Genomic DNA, 23,001 nt, shown 5'->3' with positions numbered 1-23,001 from the left:
TTTTGATCAGTCTCAGGTAGACTTTCTTGGATACGTGATTTCTGGGGAAGGTTTTAAAATGGATCCTGTAAAACTCCAATCTATTTTAGACTGGCCCTTGCCCAAAGGACTCAAGGCTATCCAAAGGTTTATTGGTTTTTCCAACTACTATAGGCGCTTCATTAAAGGATACTCCTCTATCATTGCGCCTATTACCAATATGACCAAACAAGGGGCTGATACTAAGTTCTGGTCTAAGGAAGCTCTTGGTGCTTTCAAGACTCTCAAGGAACTTTTTGCCTCGGCTCCCATTCTAGTCCATCCTGATACGACTCTGCCTTTCTTGCTCGAGGTCGATGCCTCTGAGACAGCAGTTGGGGCTGTTCTGTCTCAAAGGTTAGGGGTGGATAAACCGTTACACCCTTGTGGTTTCTTCTCTAAGAAATTTTCTGGGCCTGAGAGCAGATATGACATCGGGGAAAGGGAACTGTTAGCAGTCATTAAAGCCTTAAAGGAGTGGAGACATTTGTTGGAGGGGACCCTACACCCTATTACGATTTTGACGGACCACAAAAACTTGTCCTATATTGGGGAGGCTAAGCACTTATCCTCTAGACAAGCTCGTTGGTCCTTATTCCTGACTCACTTCAATTATGTACTGACTTACAGACCTGGTTCTAAAAACTCTAAAGCCGATGCATTATCTCGCCAATATGAACCTTCTACTGTACCTGAACCAGTTCTTTCTTCTATAGTTCCGAAATGCAATATCATTGCTAATACGAATCTCAGGATTCATTCTCCATTACTGGCCGAGATCATTAAGTTGCAACATCTAGCACCTAAACAGACTCCTGCGGGCCGTCATTTCGTTCCTCCTGCTCTTCAACTGGAACTTTTACAGTGTTTACATAATAGCAAGATGGCGGGACATCCTGGTATTCGCAAAACTTACGCGTTGATCTCTAAGGACTTCTGGTGGCCTGCTTTACGGAGGGATATTGAGGAGTTCATCGCTGCATGTGAAGTTTGTACTAAAACCAAACAACCCCATACGCTTCCATGTGGATTCCTGCACCCCTTGGAGGTTCCAGAAAAACCATGGTTCTGTTTGGCCATGGACTTTATTGTCGATCTACCTATCTCTAAAAGACAGACTGTTATCCTCACCGTGGTTGACAGGTTTACTAAGATGGCACACTTCATTCCCCTGCCTAAACTCCCGTCTTCTCCCGAATTGGCAGAGATATTCACTAAGGAGATTTTTCGCCTACATGGGATACCCTCTCAAATTGTATCGGACAGAGGCTCCCAATTTGTTTCCCGCTTTTGGAGGTCCTTCTGCTCTCAACTTGGTATTAAATTAAACTTTTCTTCTGCCTATCATCCTCAGTCTAACGGAGCTGCTGAACGTACCAACCAGAAAATTGAACAATATTTACGATGCTTTGTTTCTGAACACCAGGGAGATTGGGTCGGTTTGATTCCTTGGGCGGAGTTTGCACACAACAATCTCGTTTGCGATTCTACTCATTCAAGCCCCTTCTTCATGAATTATGGTTTTCATCCGTCTATTCTTCCTTCGGATTCTCCTTCCCAGGGGGTGCCGTCGGTTGATGTTCATGTTGCCAATTTGAGGAAGTTGTGGGATCAAACTCGACAAATCCTTGTGCACAACTCTATGTTGGTCAAGAAACACGCTGATAAACGTAGAAGGGCGGCTCCGGTCTTTGTTCCAGGTGATAGGGTATGGCTGAGCACGAGGAACATCCGTTTAAAAGTGCCCTCCATGAAGTTCGCTCCTCGTTATATTGGACCCTACAGGGTGCTGACCCGTATCAATCCAGTTGCGTATCGTTTAGCTCTTCCTAATACCTTACGCATCCCGAACTCGTTTCACGTTTCATTGCTGAAACCACTCATATGTAACAGATTTTCCTCCACAATAGCCCCTCCTCGCTCCGTTCAGGTGGAGGGTCAGGAGGAGTATGAGGTTAACTCTATTATTGATTCTCGAATCTCCCAGGGGAGAGTACAATATCTGGTTGATTGGAAGGGATATGGTCCTGAGGAGAGGAGTTGGGTACCTCAGGAGGATGTTCATGCTCCCCGTCTCCGCAGGGCGTATCACTCTCGCTTCCCATCTCGTCCCGGTTCATTCCGCCCGGTGGGCGTATCTGAGAGGGGGGGTACTGTCAGGGTACCTGTGGTCTCTACCTCCGAAAGAGGTAGAGACTTAGCTGTTCCTCCATCCAGACGGTCTGATGGCTCCCTTCCCCGCGGTCTATCCGGTCATGCTAGGCCGGCCGCGAGGGAGTGACTGCCTTTTACAGCATCTAGGCAGGAAGTAGTCATCAGGACACTCCCCCGGAACGACCTGTCAGTCAATTGCTGCAGGACCAATCAGGACGCCTCGGAGGCGTGGTTACTGCTCTGAACAGGGTATTTAAAAGAGCTTCTTTCATTAGCTCATTGCCCTGTCGTGGTTCTAGCTTGTTCTAGTCACTCAGTGCTTGTGTATTCTATTATCCCTTTTGGTTTTGACCCGGCTTGTTTACCTTACTCTGCTTATCTCTGTTACCCTTGATTCGGCTTGTCTCTCGCTTACCTGTCTTCTGTTACCCTCGACCTCGGCTTGTCTTTGACCATTCTATACTGTACTACTTACGTTAGTCCGGCCATTCTAAGGTCCGGTATACGTATCTGGCTACTGTTTGTACTCTGCGTGTTGGATCCCTGTCCCGATCCTGACACACTGGTATTGCAGAGTAATCTCTGTTTATACCGAGACTGACATTTGTATTGCCGGTATTACTGCAATACCGGCACAGGCTAGGCAGCCTCAAATACCTGATAAATACTTCTGAGAAATACCTGGCAACCCTAAGAGTAGTGTGTAAAAATAAAAATATATATTTTTTTAAATCAATGGACCTTTTCCATGGGTTTGGGCCTGGAGCTGCAGCTCCATCAGCCCCTATGTTAATCCGGCCCTAAATACAATGGGAAAACATACAAATAAGCAGTGGTTCTGCTACAATATTATTTTGTTCAGGAGAAGCAGGGCTTTCATTTCTATTTCACATCAAATATTTATATATGAAACATAATATAATACGAAAAATTTGAGAAATTAAGAAACATTATTTTCCAAGTTCTGCATGGCATTTTAACTGTGAATGTCATAATACTGTTAGCACACATGATTGTGTTCAGCAATGTCTCACAAGTACAACAGTATCCCCCATGTATAGGTTTCATATGGTTTTGGAAAGTTACATTAAATATAGGGCTTTCATTTTTCAGTTTTTACACATTGAAATTGCCAGATTGGTCTGCTGGGCCTATATTGCTAGTGAGACTGCGTGGCAGCCAAGAAATAAAAATTAACCCGATCATGGCATACCATTTGCAAAAGTAGACAGCCCAAGGTATTCAAAATGTGGTATGTCCATTCTTTTTAGTAGTCACAAACCCTGGCCAACGTTCGCATTCATATTTGTTATTTCATTTTTTTTTACAAATAAATTCCCTTTCACCAATAAGATCATCAGTATTATACATTTTACTGCTCTAAAACACTCATATTTGTGTTCAGCGATGTCTCACAAGTACAACAGTACCCCCCATGTCCAAGTTTTATGGTGTTCTGGAAAGTTAGAGGAACAAATATAGGACTTCAGTTTTGACACTTTGAAATATGCCAGTTGTGTTATGTTGCCTTTGAAAAGCGTATGGCAGCCCAAGAATGAGAATTGCCCCCACCATGGCATACCACTGGCAAAAGTAAACAACCCAAGGTATTCAAAATGAGGTATATCCAGTCTTTTTAGTAGCCACATAGTCACAAACACTAGCCAAAGTAAGTGTTTATATTTAGCATTTTTCACTCGAAAACTACAGTTTCACTGATGATATCATTGTCATTATATGTTAAAATGTTTTAAAACATATTTGGGTTCAGCGAAGTCTCCTGAGTGCAACAGCACCCCTCATGTATAGGTTTTATGGTGTTTTGGAGGGTTACAGAATTTAATATAGGACTTGCAAATGAAATTATCTGGACTTTTTGTCTGGGTTGTCAGGCAGGTCCTCAAATTATAATTAATAAAGATGAATTAATCAGGTTTAAAAAAAAACAAATGTTTTAACATGTAAAACAAGACCATGAACATATGATCTACAAATGGCTTGCAGGGAACACTGAACAAAAGAATTGCAAACCAAGGACAATAACACAGCACCCATAAATTACCACTATAGACAATCCCTCATAGAGTCAAAGTTTGAGATTAAATGTATGCTGAACAACTTTTTTTAGGTACCTCACAATGTGGAACCTCATATCTAGTTGCCTAAGAAACAGAGAAGGATGAAGGTCGCACAAAGGACTTAAAGGTAGAGGTAAATGACCCCTGGGCAGGTTCCTTCAGAGGAAAATATACTTAATCTATCCAATAGGGTACTTAAGAAGGAGGCAGGGCCGGACTGGCCCACCGGGATACCGGGATATTTCCCGGTGGGCCGTCGGCACCTGGGGCCGGGCAGACACGTGGGTCTGCTGGCGGCCGCTGGGGGAGGTCTGCTGGCGGCCGCTGGGGGAGGTCTGCTGGCGGCCGCATGTGAAGCTGTGCTGTGCTGGCTCTGCTCCCCAGCGTGCAGCTGAATGAGACCGGGGCCGGAATATGACGTCATATTCCGGTTGCGGTCTCATTCAGCAGCGCGCGAAGGCGGGAGAGCAGAGCCAGCACAGCACAGCTTCACATGCGGCCGCCAGCAGACCTCCCCCAGCGGCCGCCAGACTCCAGCACAAGTCCCCCAGCGGCCGCCAGCACAGTCAGCAGTCTGCACTGCACGCCCCCTGGCAGCCAGGTAGGAGTAATGTGTGTTATGTAAGTAATGTGTGTTAATGTGTCTGTCTGTCTGTTTGTCTGTGTCATGGTGTCTGTCTCTATGGTGTGTGTCTGTCTGTCATGGTGTGTGTGTGTGTGTGTCTGTCTGTCATGGTGTGTGTGTGTGTGTGTGTGTCTGTCTGTATGGTGTGTGTGTGTCTGTCTGTATGGTGTGTGTGTATCTGTCTGTATGGTGTGTGTGTCTGTATGGTGTGTGTGTGTCTGTCTGTCTGTATGGTGTGTGTGTGTCTGTCTGTCTGTATGGTGTGTGTGTCTGTCTGTCTGTCATGGTGTGTGTGTCTGTCTGTCTGTCCGTCATGGTGTGTGTGTGTGTGTCTGTCCGTCATGGTGTGTGTGTGTGTGTGTGTGTGTGTCTGTATGGTGTGTGTGTCTGTCTGTCTGTCATGGTGTGTGTGTCTGTCTGTCTGTCATGGTGTGTGTGTCTGTCTGTCCGTCATGGTGTGTGTGTCTGTCTGTCCGTCATGGTGTGTGTGTGTGTGTCTGTCTGTCCGTCATGGTGTGTGTGTGTGTCTGTCCGTCATGGTGTGTGTGTGTGTGTCTGTCCGTCATAGTGTGTGTATGGTGTGTGTGTGTGTGTGTCTGTCTGTCATGGGATGTGTGTCTGCCCGTCATGGGGTGTGTGTCATGGTATATGTGTGTGTGTCATGGTGTGTGTGTCTGTCTGTGTCATGGTGTGTGTGTCTGCCTGTGTCATGGTGTGTGTGTCTGTCTGTCTGTCATGGGATGTGTGTCTGCCCGTCATGGGGTGTGTGTCATGGTATATGTGTGTGTGTCATGGTGTGTGTCTGTGTCTGTCTGTCACAGTGTGTGTATGGTGTGTGTGTGTGTGTCTGTCTGTATGTTGTGTGCTGGCTGTCTGTATGTTGTGTGCGTGTCTGTCTGTGTCATGGTGTGTGTGTGTCTGCCTGTGTCATGGTGTGTGTGTCTGTCTGTCATGGGATGTGTGTCTGCCCGTCATGGGGTGTGTGTCATTGGATGTGTGTGTGTGTGTGTCATGGTGTGTGTGTGTCTGTCTGTGTCATGGTGTGTGTGTGGTTCTGTCTGTGTCATGGTGTGTGTGTGGTTCTGTCTGTGTCATGGTGTGTGTGTGTGTCTGTCCGTCATAGTGTGTGTATGGTGTGTGTGTCTGTCTGTATGTTGTGTGTGTGTGTGTCTGCCTGAGTCATGGTGTGTGTGTCTGTCTGTCTGTCATGGGATGTGTGTCTGCCCGTCATGGGGTGTGTGTCATGGTATGTGTGTGTGTGTCATGGTGTGTGTGTGGTTCTGTCTGTGTCATGGTGTGTGTGTGTCATGGTATATGTGTGTTTTAAAAATAGTGTTTTTGCTCACCTTTTTTTCTCCCATGTAGCGTGCGGGTCTCCCCTCGACTTGCCCTGCCTCTATGACTAAGATCATCAAGCTTGATGATCTCAGCCAATCCAATGCTTTGCCATAGGATTGGCTGCAAAACACTACACCAATCAGCATCTCCTCATAGAGATGCATTGAATCAATGTATCTCTATGGGGAACGTTCAGCGCCTCCAGAGTGTGGAGGCCCTGAATGTAGGTGCACTGACACAGGAAGCACCTCTAGTGACCGTCTGAGTGACTGTCACTAGCGGTGTCACTTTGAAGCAATGTAAACACTGCCTTTTCTCTGAAAAGTCAGTGTTTACGTTGAAAAGCCTGTAGAGACATGTTATAGATATCAGTACCACTAGATTAAACTGTGTGTGTGCGTCTATATCAATCATCTGTCATCTGGGGTGGTAAGATATAGCCTTACATATTATATATGGCGCAATGACTTATGGGGCTGGCATAACATTTTTTTCCAGGGCTGCTTTGTATCCCCAGTCCGGCCCTGGAAGGAGGAAGTGAAATTGTTGAGCAAGGGTTTATCCTTTGTACCCACAAGAGCACCAGACCTCTTTAAGAGGAATGTGGAACTATTGTACCTTGGTAGAACCCTCAGATTTAAAGATTACTTTAAAAATAAAAACACCACTCAGCAATAATTACAACAACTAGAAAAAGCTTATTTTGTATGAAAATGACTTATGACCTTTCTACTACAAAAGCCTCAATTAAGAATTTTCTAACATCACTGGGAAATTAGTCTAAAAAAAACAATACAACAACACAAGAGGAACATTTTCATAGAATTAGCAAATCATCCGGCAATTATCATTCGACCGGTAGACAAAGGAGGTGGAATCGTGGTGCTAAATTATGACTACTATGCAAGCGAACAAAAAAATAAGTTGCAGGATCAATAATCATATGATCCTTTGAATAAAGATCCAAAGGCAAAAGTACTCAAGTTTGCTTTGAGATCGGGACACATTAAAACTCCTCTTTTTCAATTACTTTACAGACAACATCCAAGAACTCCTTTCATTTATAGTATAATTTATAATAATGTATTGATCACCATGGACGCAAGGAACCTATATGCAATAATACCACATGATCAGGGTATTGAGGCTATGAGACAGATTATCACACATTCCCTGAATTATCAAAGCCATCTGTGGAATCTGTACTGGAGCTTCTCTCATTGGCGTTACGTAATAACTCTTTTAGGTTTGAAAATCAATGGTATATGCAGAGAGCAGGAACAACTATGGGGCAGCCATGGCACCCATGTATACTAATGCGTTTATGTTTCAGTATGAGCAACAATACATAATATCAAAATATCAACAAGATCAAGGGATACTCTATGTACATTGAAAAGAAGAAGCCCATGAGACGACTGAATATATCAATCATCTACCATCTCCAGTTAGGATGACAGCCAACATCAGTAGGGAAAATGTGCAATATCTAGACTTGGAGATTTCAATGCAAATGGATTTTGTAGAGTATAGCCTCTACGTGAAGCTAACTGATCACAATAACATACTGCATTCCACAAGTGCCCCTCCTAGAGCCCTCCTAAGATCTCTCCCAAAGGTCCAATATTTAAGGGTCAGCAGAAATACCTCTAATCATATAAAAAATGAAAGAACAGTTACAGGCAATGACAAGAAGATTTCTCAACAGGGAATATCAGTACTGTGATCTGCAGAAATCTTTGCAAATAGCAAAGAGAACCAATGAAGATAGAATTATCTTCCCTGTAATGTACAATACAGCTTTCCCTAATTTGACTTCCATCAAGTGATTGGAAGATGATGGCGAATGAAGATATCTTAGTGCAAACTTTAAAGAACCCCCACTGATGTTATAGTTGAGCTAAGAACCTGAGACATCTCTTGGTCTGCACAGATCCAATACAGAGTTATATGCTGATAAAGGAGGTACAGTAGAATAATGGATGTGCCAGGTGCCTAGGATGTGTCACTTGTGGACATTTTTTCAACCATTCATATACAGGAAAGAGATACCAGATAAAACATAGATTCACCTGTAAGTCCAGTTATGTCATTTATAAACTAACGTGGCCATGCGGACCAGCATATATTGACAAGAATGAAAAGCAAATATATTGAGCACATCAAAGGGCATCTGTCCAGTATACGCATGGCCTTTCGTGATGGTAGCCCAGACAAACTTGTGGCCAAACACTTCTTAGAAAATAAGAATCCACTGCAGCACTTAAATTCATTGGAATCAATCATGCCCCAGAATTGCGAAGAGGAGGAGATCTAGCAGAACTATTGCTTAGCAAAGAAACCTTTTGGATTCATGAACTCAACACAGTAGCTTAAGAAACAAATGTACGTTTGTTCATTCTTGTAAATATAAAGATAGATCCTCAGGTCACTGGATAGAAACCCAGAAACGCGAGTATCGACTGGAAAAGTATTTAAATAATAAAATAATAAAGGAAGAGTAAGTATCAAAGGATTTATGGTCATGAATAGATACAAAACTAGTCAAGCCAAATGGCTACCTCCTGTCTTAGACACTCTTAAATGCATATACTATACTCAGACTCTGGACTTTAATATAATCAGTATGGTCCAAGTCTGAGGCATATGACAAATGCAGAAGAGGATTACCTAGAACCAATGGTGTCTAGATCTATTAAACGAAAGTGGATATACTGGTAGAATATCCACTTATAATATTATGATGTTCTAGTCACCGTCATAGGGTGAGTAGAGGTTGCAGTCTAATAAAGAAGCCAAAAAAACACCTGAAATGGCTGAGAACTGGATGGTATATTATTCCATTAGCAGGAATGTAACCATCTATCTCATATTGTATGTAAAGGGATTACTCAGTAGCAAAAACTGTCGAGGGCTTGCTAAATAGTAGCCAATTGTGCTGATAACAAATAAGTACCGGCTACACGGTTAAATAAAGGTGCTCGAATCCTTATATGCAGGTATTCCGTTCTCTATAATGCAAAGCCTCTTATTGAAACAACCAAAGTTGTTGTAAAACTCAGACTAGGAAAAAAGGCAGGAGGAAAAAGAGTAAAGTGATTAAAATGAAAGCGTGCTACTGTGCAGAGCCATACTTAGAGTGTTGGCTACCTGCACGTGGTGATAAGTGCCCTAAAAGTGAAAAAAAGTGAAGGAGTGAACCCTCAACCCGACGCGCGTTTCGGTGCCAGAGGGATGCACCTTCGTCAGGGGCTGAATCTGTTCTGACCAAAGGGTCTCTATTAAATACCTAGAGTTCTGCTGCACTTCAGAAATTGGGCCAATCGGGCGTCGGAATTCATTTGTGTTTGGGCGCCAAATTGCCAACGTAACATTATGCTAATGAGGTCTATGAATAGCCCAATCAGGATGCAACCTTCCTGAATAGGGTGATAGTTGCGGTTAACCGCAACTATCACCCTATTCAGGAAGGTCGCATGAATTTCGACGCCCGATTGGCCCAATTTCTGAAGTGCAGCAGAACTCTAGGTATTTAATAGAGACCCTTTGGTCAGAACAGATTCAGCCCCTGACGAAGGTGCATCACTCTGGCACCGAAACGCGCGTCGGGTTGAGGGTTCATTCCTTCACTTTTTTCACTTTTAGGGCACTTATCACCACGTGCAGGTAGCCAACACTCTAAGTATGGCTCTGCACAGTAGCACGCTTTCATTTTAATCACTTTACTCTTTTTCCTCCTGTCTTTTTCCTAGTCTGAGTTTTACAACAACTTTGATTGTTTAATAAGAGGCTTTGCATTATAGAGAACGGAATACCTGCATATAAGGATTCGAGAACCTTTATTTAACCATGTAGCTGGTACTTATTTGTTACCAGCACAATTGGCTACTATTTAGCAAGCCCTCAACAGTTTTTGCTACTGAGTAATCCCTTTACATACAATATGAGATAGATGGTTACATTCCTGCTAATGGAATAATATACCATCCAGTTCTCAGCCATTTCAGGTGGTTTTTTTGCTTCTTTATTAGACTGCAACCTCTACTCACCCTATGAAGGTGACTAGAACATCATAATATTATAAGTGGATATTCTACCAGTATATCCACTTTAATTTAATAGATCTAGACACCATGGGTTCTAGGTAATCCTCTTCTGCATTTCTCATATGCCTCAGACTTGGACCATACTGATTATATTAAAGTCCAGAGTCCGAGTATAGTATATGCATTTAAGAGTGTCTAAGACAGGAGGTAGCCATTTGGCTTGACTAGTTTTGTATCTATTCATGACCATAAATCCTTTGATACTTACTCTTCCTTCATTATTTTATTATTTAAATACTTTTCCAGTCGATACTCGCGTTTCTGGGTTTCTATCCAGTGACCTGAGGATCTATTTGTATACTGTAACGGATCAACTGGCACCCCGACTGGGTACCTCCGTTGAAAGATGCTCCTAGCGCTTCCAGAGGACTCCAAGCACTCCACCAGACACCATAAGCACTGCAGGCTGCAGCTATCTCCCTTCAGAACGAAGCAGGAACAAGCTCTTACAAGAGCTCAGTGATTATAGCAAGGGAATATGCCTAGCATAGCAATCCCTTGTAGCAGATTCCCCCAATAAGAGACAGGACTCAAGTTGAGGGTAAAAATAGAACTCTCTGGCTGCTAGCTTGCAGACCTTTTTATTAGGTGCTCCCATGAAGGGGAGGGATACACAGTAACGTACATTAACCAATCACACAATAGTTACATCCCACACATAGCCCTCCCCTCTACCTGTAAACTAATTATCTGTACACACAGGAAATACAATTATCCTAGGTAGGGAAAATACAGTTTTTACACAACATTCATAACTCCCAAAATATACATCACATTCGCATAAAAATACATATACACAATCAATCCATTCGGGGGAACAACATACTCAAAAATCATACGAATTGGACCAGGGGTTCAAAAGTTAGTACAAATGTGCATTTGACCTTCTGGAAGCATGGTTTTTAGAAGCTCAAACTAGTTCCCCAGAATCCTCTATCCTGGAGACAATGGAGAAGCTGATTTAATTATATCCAGGGACAAACACAGCCTCCATTAAGCACATGTTACCAGCAACCACCAAAAGACATAAAAATACATAACTCCTGTTATACTAAACAGAACCCCCACATTCAACCCATCCCCAGATGGCTTGGATCTGAGCGCTCAACATATCCAAACAGCGTTTAGATGCCACAAACACAGTTCAAACGCCATGGGGTTTAAGTTTCGTATGGGCTGATGAGAGGGCCCATAATCCTGGGGCTGCCCAATAACCCACAGTATGCCCAAATACCGTGCATAAAGGGCCAAATCGCCCAGGGACCGTAGTCACAGGGTAAGAGGCGGGCAATCAGCCCCCTCCAAACCACAGTGGCGAAGTGGCTTTCGCTACATATCTTCCCATTCGGGGGTAGACTAACCAGGTACCTGACCTTCTGCCGGTCAGTACCTAGATTAGTCGGGCAGCCCACCCATAAAACAAAATTAGCAGAGTAGCCCACCCACAAAACAAATTTAGCAGTGTAGCCCCCCCACAATAAAGAATTCACAGAATGGCCCACCCACAGTACATAGTTCACAGAGGGTCTAACCCACAAAACAAATTTAGCAGTGTAGCCCCCCCACAATAAAGAATTCACAGAATAGCCCCCCAACAATAAGTCATACTGGCCTGTAGGTCCCAAGTTGTGGGGTGAAACTGTGGCACCCTCGGCCTTGCTGGGCAAATGGCTGTGAGTACTTGGGGGCCAGATGCCCGATGTGCTCTGCTCCGGGGTCAGAGCTGGGGTAGTCTCAGGGTAAGGAAAAAAGGAAGGACAGAGGCCAGCGGCGCTCTGCCCAGTTGCCAGCTCTTCCGCTGAGGCAGCCTGTAGAAAGTCAGGCTCAGGGGAAGGAAACAAGGGAGGACAGAGGCCAGCGGCGCTCTGCCCAGTTGCCAGCTCTTCTGCTGGGAGGTCAGGGAACAAAGGAGTTGACTGGGGAAGAGAAATATCACTTACCTCCCCCTGGTACTCCGGCTGCTGCTGGGGGGGGAGGTCGATGCTCTCCACTTTCTGTAACTCCAGCTCTAGTTGGGGATCTGGGCCGGTTGCCCAGCATCCCTGTAGGGCCGGTGGAGAGATCTCGGTCCCATCTCCACCTGCCTGCAGGGGGTCCTCCCAGGACCAGTCTATGAGGTCCTCTACCTCGGGTACCTCTGGTTGCTGTTGGGGAGGGAGACCGGTTGTCTCTTCCTCCAATAACACATTCTGCCGCTGGGGAGTGAGACCGACTGTCTCCCCTCCCTGTAAAACATACTGCCGCTGGGGATCTGGGCCGGGTGCCCAGCATCCCTGTAGGGCCGGTAGAGAGACCTCGGTCCCATCTCCACCGGCCACCTCGGTTTCTTCCTCGTCCCACTCTACCTGTGGCTGGAGTTTCTCCCAACGTGCCCACTGGCCTTCCCTCAACGCCCTGTGTTGTAGGTTCCGGGTCACCATGTCCCACACGAACCGCACGTATTTCTCCTCTGGATTGGGTCCGTAAAACTTCAGGCGCAACCCTACCATCGTGCCAAACTCTAGTACGGAGTAGCTATACGCCATGCTTGCTGTAGCCACTGCTGGTTCCATTATGTTGCTGAAGATAGGGACGCTGCACAACTCCACACGTTACCGGTGTCTCTGAGCTGCTTCTCCTCGCACTAGGACGCCATCCCACCGCTGCCACCAATGTAACGGATCAACTGGCACCCCGACTGGGTACCTCCGTTGAAAGATGCTCCTAGCGCTTCCAGAGGACTCCAAGCACTCCACCAGACACCATAAGCACTGCAGGCTGCAGCTATCTCCCTTCAGAACGAAGCAGGAACAAGCTCTTACAAGAGCTCAGTGATTATAGCAAGGGAATATGCCTAGCATAGCAATCCCTTGTAGCAGATTCCCCCAATAAGAGACAGGACTCAAGTTGAGGGTAAAAATAGAACTCTCTGGCTGCTAGCTTGCAGACCTTTTTATTAGGTGCTCCCATGAAGGGGAGGGATACACAGTAACGTACATTAACCAATCACACAATAGTTACATCCCACACATAGCCCTCCCCTCTACCTGTAAACTAATTATCTGTACACACAGGAAATACAATTATCCTAGGTAGGGAAAATACAGTTTTTACACAACATTCATAACTCCCAAAATATACATCACATTCGCATAAAAATACATATACACAATCAATCCATTCGGGGGAACAACATACTCAAACATCATACGAATTGGACCAGGGGTTCAAAAGTTAGTACAAATGTGCATTTGACCTTCTGGAAGCATGGTTTTTAGAAGCTCAAACTAGTTCCCCAGAATCCTCTATCCTGGAGACAATGGAGAAGCTGATTTAATTATATCCAGGGACAAACACAGCCTCCATTAAGCACATGTTACCAGCAACCACCAAAAGACATAAAAATACATAACTCCTGTTATACTAAACAGAACCCCCACATTCAACCCATCCCCAGATGGCTTGGATCTGAGCGCTCAACATATCCAAACAGCGTTTAGATGCCACAAACACAGTTCAAACGCCATGGGGTTTAAGTTTCGTATGGGCTGATGAGAGGGCCCATAATCCTGGGGCTGCCCAATAACCCACAGTATGCCCAAATACCGTGCATAAAGGGCCAAATCGCCCAGGGACCGTAGTCACAGGGTAAGAGGCGGGCAATCAGCCCCCTCCAAACCACAGTGGCGAAGTGGCTTTCGCTACATATACAATTAGGGGTTATGCCCCGGGACACCACTGGAGTGTCATCCAAGGTGTGACTTCCTACAGATTTAGTGGTTTAGCCCAGTTTCTGGACATCCACTACCTGCGGAAATTGTCTTTTTTCCCCGTTATATTGTAAATATAAAGGCTTTGGTTATGGATCATCAATTTAGGAACCCTGTTCTAATAATATGGAGGCTTGCTTGTAGGTGCAATACATATTTTTAACAGTTTTTTTTTCTGATCTGCATACTATTATTTTCTGTTTTTCTTTCTTCTTTATTATTATTATTTTTTTAATGTATTTATCTTTTCATTCTTTTTAATTATTATTTTCATTTTTATACCTCTTTTTTTGCTTAAGACTGCCCAGGTACAACCAAACATACAGTTCCATTTATTGTACATTCACAGTTTTTTTCTGCATTGTCACTTTCTTGTCCAGCACTTTACTTAGGCACTTTAAGCACTCTTTTTCATTAGTGCTTTAATATGAAACTGTTTTACTTAGTGTGAAGAGTTTAAACAAGTCTAGATTGAATCATTGATTGTATATATGATATGTGCTTAACAGTGCAATAATCTATTTTGCAGCACACATTAATTTACTTGCTTAATAATTTTTATAGCTGTCTTGTCATAGATATATTAAGGGATAATATTATATTGTTTTCTAAGCAATATTTATATATCTATTTTAAACATTTTCTAGTTAGTGATTTGTTCCTTAATGAACGTTTCTATCTTGGGTATATGCCCAATAATAATAATAATAATAATAATAATAATAATAATGAGCACTTTATATAATTATTACTTTATATCTTAAGCACTTTATAGTAATACATCGCTTCTATTAAGCACACTTGCATTCATATCCTATTGAAATTTTTTGCTCAATCTTTACCTATGTTAATTTTTTTGCTCAATCTTTACCTATGTTAATATTTAACATAAAGCTCCCTTCAATAGCAATATACATATTTGGGCAATAGTCTTTCTCTTTAATCACGTGTTTCCCTGTAAGATTTTTTCAATAAATATTCAGTTTTTCACATTCACAATTCACAACCTTTTTCAACTTAAATTTTATTCACACAGTTGTCAAAATTGGAGCAACTTTAATTCAAACAACTCATGAAGCGGCTTCATGATTTATATTTAGGAGTCCTTTCCATAGTGAAACCAGCAAACCGCGCCACGTCATTATGTTGGAGGTGTGCCATACTGACTTATACACGACTATGCATGGCAACGTCACAGGGGTATGAACACTGGTGTATCTGAGTTACATGGCCTTCCACAAATCTCCATGGTTAGGCTGAAGCTGCATATCACTATAGTGGAGGTGAGACATAAGGACGCGTGTGGGGGTGCACACGTGAATGCTGGCACTCACACACCTGGGATGAGTTACTTTGTTTATCTTTTACCTTTAAATATGTTTATCGTGTTTGTATGATATTATGCTGTCCTGAGGAAAGTTCTGATGGGGGACTGAAACGTTGACTTGTTTATGCAGTTGGCTATGTGAATCCTTTTAATATGGAGAATTAAAATGCTACTAAATGGAGGACCATAAGTGCAGATATTTTTTCAATGCTTGTATAAGTGTGTCTATAGTCTAGCAACCGGCATTATTTTAAGTTGCCAAGAGTGCAAGTATTGCATAATAGTGTGCTGTTGAGGCCAGTTCATACAACATACAAGATCCAGCTCACTCACTCATTCACTAAACAGAAATTTCAAGTCTGACAGAATGTAATAGTTTTAATTAAAAACACCTCACCTAGCCAAAAAATAATGGGAGTTTACCTACAGGATATGATCATACATGACATGAGCCTGACACAATGTCAATATACTCCATTCTTGGCAGGTCATATTCTAGCAACCTAACTTTTGCCTTATTTTGGATCAACAGCAAAAAACAAATGTGAGGAAGGCTGAACTTGATGAACACATGTCTCTTTTCAATCTATGTAACTATGTAACTAATAGCCTCCAAGGAGGGGTTTGAGACATTTACTGGAGAAGTGGGTACCATGGTCTCGTGGGTCAAATAGGGATGATGGCTATAACTTTCTTCTCTTCCATCCAAATCTTCTTTAGTACTATGGATATTAGTGGTAGGGGAGGAAACAAATACCCCAGGTCAAAGTTCCAGGTTTGAGACCGAGCATCTTGAAAGATAGGTGCTTTAAATATGTGTTTATTTCCTTCAGATCTATTATCAATCTCCATTTCCATTGAGGCTCTGTTAATTTTTTTTAAAGAATATTTTGTAGAGAAAGTCTTGAATTGTATTCTATATCGTTTCTCAAGGACGGACAAGACCTAGGTGTCTAAATACAAATGTAGGAGTTTTCTTCTTATGACATCTGACCTTAATAAATGTGGTACGGGATCTCCTTCCTCTATTAGGTTTTGAATTAGAGGAAGATGACTGAAAATTCCTCCAGGATGAATTCCTATTATATTCTTTGCCAGGTCAATAGGATTCAATACGATCTGTTCTCTTACAAGAACCGGTCGCGAAACCTCTTCTCACTCCACGTAGATGAATATGAGGTTTTTGTTTCCTGTGGTAGAAGTGATTCATCCAGTACTTTCCTAAACAGTAGATAACCTTGCAATGTTAATGAGCAGAGGGAAGATTTTGAGGAATAGTCTGCTCCGTATGAGTGCAGCCATAGAGCCCTTCTGGCACCTAGAGATAATGTCATGCTTTTAGCAATCATCTTAATGATATCAAGTAATGCTTTAGAGTTGAATTCTGGTTAATGGTTAAGGCAATAGCTGGATGTAATGCAGAGCCAGGAGACAGATATGTTTGCATTAAATTGGCATCCAATTTTTTTTCCATGGGCTCTCTTAGATATGCCATGGAGTTTATAGGAAGGGTGGTGCACTTGGCTATTTTGATAATTGCCGCATCTATTTTCAGAATGGATATCAAGGTATTGAAATCTTTAGAGGTAAAAGAATAGATTTTTGGAGTCTTTTTTTTTTAGGTTCGCTTTTCTCTCTGCTTTAACCAATTTATTGTTGGTCATGTCCTTGATGGTAGGATGTACTGGAAACATTGATCTTGATGTTCTCAGATCTTCATAGAATCAGTCTGATTCTGAGTGTTTCTCTGATAAGATATATGAGCTTCTTCACGGATTTCAATTCCACTGAGTTTTGTCCATAATCCACCTTTTCCTCTTCATCTTCTGAATTGTCTTCCATATATTCTGGTTCTAATTATGATGAGGAGGAAATGGAGGACATTTTTAGATGTTTTTATGAATTCATGCATTTTATTGTTACTGTAAAGCCCTCAGCAATTGCTGGGGTGAACAGTTACTGGAATGTGCATCTGTGATTTCTGCTTTACAGTTTAGGCATACATTTTCCCCTCTGGAGCTTTTTTATTGCAGCCTAAGCATTAGTTTGTGTTGTCTTTACATCTTCTTGGAGACCTTTCCTAGCTCATGCTTGGACTGTAAAACAAAGGCGATACATAATTCATAAGCCAATTGCTCTCTTTTTACCCCCTTAATATAGGAAACCATTATTCCAGCTTACATCCTCCCCAAATGGTCCTATTTATTCCAGATCCCATTTAATATTTCTGAGCCATGGCTAAAGATGGTTTAAACTAGTTTTAAAAACTATATCTGGAAGGGAAGGAAACCCAGAATTAGTTGAAGTACTAAATCTAGAAAGATAAAAAAAGTTTGGTTTAAAGAGGTATATAGATCAATTATCATTACCCATATGTATAGATCGCAATTGCCGAAATCTAAAAAAGAACTATGGTTTCATGTTGAAAAGGAGATGATTTAAATTGGGATAATTAGATTTTGAACTGGCAGAAAATGTGTAGATCTGTATAACTCAAGATGGTAAATCGTAGGTCAAATTATTGAAGCATGAGAGGACACGAAAACAGATATGAAAATAAGAAATGACTTCCTGGGACATATAAATTTCAAATATGTTGAGGATAACATAGATGATAATTGTTTAAAAAATTGGAAACAGGGGGGCGGAACCAAGCTACTGAGCTGAACGGCCGCACGAGCGACGAGCTCTGGGGCAAAACACCCGAAACCCGGCGATAATCGGCCACTACAACCGCAAAACGGCAACCAAAACACCCCTAACGAATATGGGCAGGAAGTCCAAGAAACTGAAGCCCGAAAAGCCCACACCGGGCGCCAGCATAGGCGATTTGTTCCGCCAAGCTTATGGAACGCATGGTCCCAAGATGGCCGCCGCCATGGGGGACTTCTACGACTCCGAGGAGCTATCCCCAGATGAAGAGGGAGAGGGGCTAATTCAGCCGAGACAAATCCCACAGAGGTCAACAACTAATGACCCGGTGACAGCATCCATGCTGGAGAACATGTTGGGGGCCTTGCAGAAAACTATACAGGCGGATGTGGCCTTACTCCGCACGGACATCACAGGCCTGGTAGGCCGCATAGGCGCGGTGGAATCCACCACGGAACAACTGACCCAAACGGTGGCCCGACTTCAATTAGAAGTGCAGGCACTTACCAAGCATCGGACGGCAACCGATCTCCGATTTGCCGCATTAGAGGATTCAAGGCGCCACAACCATCTGAAAATCCGGGGAATCCCGGAGAATGTGCCCACATCTGAGCTCCCACACCTCCTCCGGAGACTCATGGCCCACCTCCTGGAGCCCAAACAGGCGAGAAACATCACCCTCGAGGGGTGCTTCAGAATCCCGAAACCCAACCGAGCACCAGAAAAGGCCTCTAGAGACCTGATTGTCCGTTTCCGCTCTGGGTCCGACAAGGCGCTGGTACATGCTGCACTAAAGGGGGCTACCCCACTTACCTTCGAAAGCATGACCCTCTCGTTCTTCGCAGACCTCACCGGGGAGACACTTCACTGGCGCAAAACGCTGCAACCCCTCACGGCACTGCTCCGTAGCCACAATGTGGAATATAACTGGAGATCCCTGCGAACGCTGCGAGTCAAGCACGGAGAAGCGATATACTTCATTTCAGACATCTCTGAGGCACCTGCGCTCCTCACCAAACTCTCCATATCTGAGGATTCGCTGCAATTACCTGGCACCCAAACCACGTCGCCGCCAACCCAACGCAGGAATCCGAAGACCATAGCGCCATTCTACCCAAAAGGGAAAGAACCCACAACATCGGCCGCAACAAAGACCTGAGGACTGTTCATGCTGTAGTGGATCCACTACGCCACGTATTTGTGGACTGTCAGTTAATTTGATGTGATTTACCACCCTACCCCCCCCCCCCCACTAGAGCAATGCCATCCTTTACTAATTTTCATGCCACGACCCATACAGGGGCGCTTACCCCCCCCCCCCCCCCACCTCCCCTGCCACCGACAAACGAGCTTAGCAAATCTGGAAGTCTGGAGGTGCAACTTTAGTCCCAAGGTATACCTGCTATTAGGACCACAATCTAGTGGCCATCTTATGGTGCACCCACATCTAATAAGCAGGAAAATTACTAGTTTAGCTACTCAAATATATTACGTTGCCAACCTATTACAGTTAGTTTTTTCCTAGGTAGTCCAGCGATTGTTAACCTACAATAGAGAGACACCTGTGTATGTTCCTTAGACCCATAAACCAACAAAAATGTGCATAAGTCTCACAAGCCGAAGTTTTATTTTCTTTTTCTCTTTCTTATCTGTTGATGTGTAAATTGAGGCTCTGCAAGCCGTATGACCCTTGTTGCACGCAAAAATAAAGAATTAAAAAAAAAAAAAAAATTGGAAACAATGTGTTTTAAGAACTATTAACCATCTAAAAGAAGGAAACCATGGAAAAACATTCCCACGTCTCCAAAATTAAGTTTCCTTACCAAACTAGGGTAAAAATCTTTATAAACAAATACCTTATTTAAAGTAAAGATAACCATATTCATTTGTTGGCAAAATATAATATATGAAAGAATGGATAACCTATTATCGAGGGCAATAAAAATGATCCTTCTATAACACAGTTAGTTATAGATGGATAATTTTTATTGCCCTCGATAATGGGTTAGTTATAGATGGATAATTTTTGGGTAATGATAATATGTGTTTATCCACACTAGCTAATTGGGAAACCGAATTAAAGGGACACTATAGTCACCTGAACAACTTTAGCTTAATGAAGCAGTTTTGGTGTATAGAACATGCCCCTGCAGCCTCACTGCTCAATCCTCTGCCATTTAGGAGTTAAATCCCTTTGTTTATGAACCCTAGTCACACCTCCGTGCATGTGACTTGCACAGCCTTCCATAAACACTTCCTGTAAAGAGAGCCCTATTTAGGCTTTCTTTATTGCAAGTTCTGTTTAATTAAGATTTTGTTATCCCCTGCTATGTTAATAGCTTGCTAGACCCTGCAAGAGCCTCCTGTATGTGATTAACGTTCAATTTAGAGATTGAGATACAATTATTTGAGGTAAATTACATCTGTTTGAAAGTGAAACCAGTTTTTTTTTCATGCAGGCTCTGACAATCATAGCCAGGAGAGGTGTGACTAGGGCTGCATAAACAGAAACACAAAGTGATTTAACTCCTAAATGACAGTGAATTGAGCAGTGAAATTGCAGGGGAATGATCTATACACTAAAACTGCTTTATTTAGCTAAAGTAATTTAGGTGACTATAGTGTTCCTTTAAATTTCCACATAGATAAGGAAGAATGGTGTCAGACCTTTTCTTTTATTTCTAAAATTATACATTGTTTAAACTTTGTAGAAACCCATAATACCACTTGCTGGAGATGCCAGATATCTGAAGGTTCATACCTACATATTTGGTGGTCCTGTTTAAGATTATCCGGATTTGGAGATTGATGTTCAAATGTCTGATGTATATGGGAATAGGCCCACTTTCCTGTTCACCCGAGATAGCCTTACTGCTTATAAATTGGCCTTCTATAAGAAACCTAGGTAAGTATCTTGGAGTACTTTATTTTATAGCTATCAAAATATTGATCACTCATCATTGGAAAGTCCCAACTGTTCCAACATGGGATCAATGTAAACAGCAAATTGTTTTTCAACTAACTCTGGAGAAATATCACATGTACTCTACACAGTAGTTGCTGTTAAGAAATTAAATCAGCTGATAATGTGGATACTGTACACACTTTCGAGAATCTGACCTCATGGCCTTGCTAGAAAGCCTTGAATTGAGAATCTTGAGAGCAATTAAATAGGGAAATATTCAGACTCTGTTGCAGTGATTTATGTGTTTATTCGCTTTGTGTACTTTATATATATATACTATAGATATGTAAACTGTTATTTTAACTATTATTCTGAGACAAGACTAATACTTAATTATTGTGTAAAGCAACCCACAAACCCATGTCTATCTCTTCTTGTTTTTTCTGTTGGAAGATTATGTTTCTGTTTTGTCTTTTATTCTTTATCTAATAAAGAATTAATTAACTAAAAAAGAAGAAAAATATACGTTGGCTCGCCTATGTTTCTTAGAACATGATCGGTGTGAGGCAAAGAGAGATGACATCTAAATAGAGAGAAAAGGATTAGGTACAAGAGTTGAATCAAGAATTAATACCGTAATTTCTCCAAAAAAATGTTAGTAGGAGCACTAAAAGGTTAACCTTGAACTTTCTCACATGTGCAGAATGATTGGGGAAACCCCAAACTGTTTGCACCAACATTTCACAAGAGAGGCTAAAAAAACTTTGAATCTCTCTGCGCCATACTGGAACTCAAAGGCTATGAATGTTCGTGCCTTATTTGCTAGATCTAATGGAGGCGAGGATTAAAGGTGACTCCAAAATACAATATTTACCAATGCTGAAGCCTTCCCGATCGCGAACATGTTACAAGTGTCAAATTTTACAGAATGGAGGAGCCTTGATCACTGGGTCAAATTGACTGGTTGGCAAAATAGAATCTAGGAGAGAGGCGATAGCTAAAGGGAAGAATAACAGGAAAGCAGGGAGAACCTTAGGACCAGGAATAATCTTAAAGTATTATGAAACCAATCTCCCAAATTGCCTCCAAGGGGTTTGGTGGGAGACATATATATAAGACTCGTAAAATCACAGAGCCAAGCCAACCCTCAGCAAATTTTTGTATGAGAAGAATGATTTAAATGACACATTTTTTAATCTGACCCAGTTAGTCCTGCACATGCAAGCTCTTTACTGGGTTCTTCAGACACAGAGAGGCTGAACTGTGTCTGGGAGACCTATGACACACATGGGAAAGTGGTCAAAAATATATCTTGTAGGAAATTATTACTGTATGCCGGCTGAGGGCAGGAAAAAAAGACTATAGTATGGAAGCAAGAGGGACCTTTTATGCATACTGTCTCGCTTTTTTATTGGTTAACTCCTGTCCCTATCTGGCTGTGGGCAGAGCTATCCGTAAGTGATGCTGCCATGATCAGCCAGGAAAATATATTTACATAGCTGTGGGAAAAGTGGGTATTTTCCAATGACCAAAGGAACAAAGGAGAGAAGCTTGCTGAATGTTTGTCAGCTGTAATGCTCATTGCTTTGTTGTGTATTCCCTAACTTGCACTGGTTGGGGTGATCAAAGTATCTCCCCATTACACATGGTATTGTTTTAACCTGTAGATTTGTAGCCTCGGGTTTATTCAATATACAGTGAATTTTTGAAGATTCAACAGGGACCGAAAATGTAAGACAAACTTGCTGATCTGGAAATATGTCTTATTTGAAGAATTTTTTCCAGTTTGGCTACTTTGCGTTAAAAGTCACAGTTTATGGGATCTATTTACTAAACTCAGAATTCTAGTGAATCAACAATTTGTTTTTCAATTCACTACAATTCTGCATTTTGTGAATAAGCCCACTGGTGAACAACTCTGCCTGTGAGTGCAGATTTGACATTTCTAGCAAATTATTAAAGCTTTAAATTACCCTCCCTTGTGTGTTTTTGCTCGTTTGTCCTCTATTTTTATGTGTATGGACGTGATTGTTTATATTTTTGCATATT

The sequence above is a fragment of the Pelobates fuscus genome, chromosome 2 (genome assembly GCF_036172605.1).
Source record: "Pelobates fuscus isolate aPelFus1 chromosome 2, aPelFus1.pri, whole genome shotgun sequence".
NCBI classification, from domain to species: domain Eukaryota; kingdom Metazoa; phylum Chordata; class Amphibia; order Anura; family Pelobatidae; genus Pelobates; species Pelobates fuscus.
Note: the sequence above shows the minus strand (reverse complement) of the source record.